The following is an 870-nucleotide window of genomic DNA, read 5'->3' on the forward strand; positions in this document are numbered from 1 at the left end:
GGCATCGCCGAAATTTCTTCCTACCCGGACCTAAGGTTGACGGCGTAGGGCCTTTGAATTTAAACCATCCACCAGGATCTAAGATCGACTACGTGGGGTATTCGAATTGCAAAACCATCCGTCCAGATCTAAGATCGATGGCGCGGGTCTTCAAAATTTAAAATCATCTCGGCTAGACTTAAAGTCGACGGCACGAGGTCTTCGATTTCAAACCATCCCGGTCGGATCTAAGGTACGATGGCCGGGGTCTTCGACACCTGTTGAAATCCTCTTTTTTTACATATAATATTATATTATTATTATATATAATAATAATAATAGATTTTTATTAACAGTATATAATATTATATAAAATGTTTTATAATACATATAATATATATTATAAGATATATATTATATATATTAATATATATAGAGAGGGGGAGATGGATCAGGTAGGAGGGAAGCCCCGATCGGGCAGGGAGAGGAGACATATATCATGTAGGGGCTTAGCGTTGACAGGCAGCGGTGGAGGCGGCAGCGGAGGCGGCTCAGGCAGGTCGATCGGTTCTTGGTTGGGTTAGCTAGGGCACGGTCGGTAGGGGCTCGCATGTAGGGGGAGGAGCGAAGAAGCGTCGAGTGCAATCTCTATACTTCCCACGAAGCAACATAGCCGAACAGTAATAACGCAAAGAGAAGATGAATGGAAAACCCTAGATGTCCAACTATCAAGGGGTCAAAGGAGCAGATTCGATCGACAACGATGGAGTCGGAGGGGCGACGTCGAACAACAATGAGAGAGTTAGAGTCAAACAACAACATGGATGGAGGCGTAAGTTTTTTTTTCTTTTGAATTCCATCATTTTATAATTTTTAATTGCCGACTCTCCG

This window comes from Dendrobium catenatum, unplaced genomic scaffold (genome assembly GCF_001605985.2).
Source record: "Dendrobium catenatum unplaced genomic scaffold, ASM160598v2 original_scaffold_96786, whole genome shotgun sequence".
NCBI lineage: Eukaryota > Viridiplantae > Streptophyta > Magnoliopsida > Asparagales > Orchidaceae > Dendrobium > Dendrobium catenatum.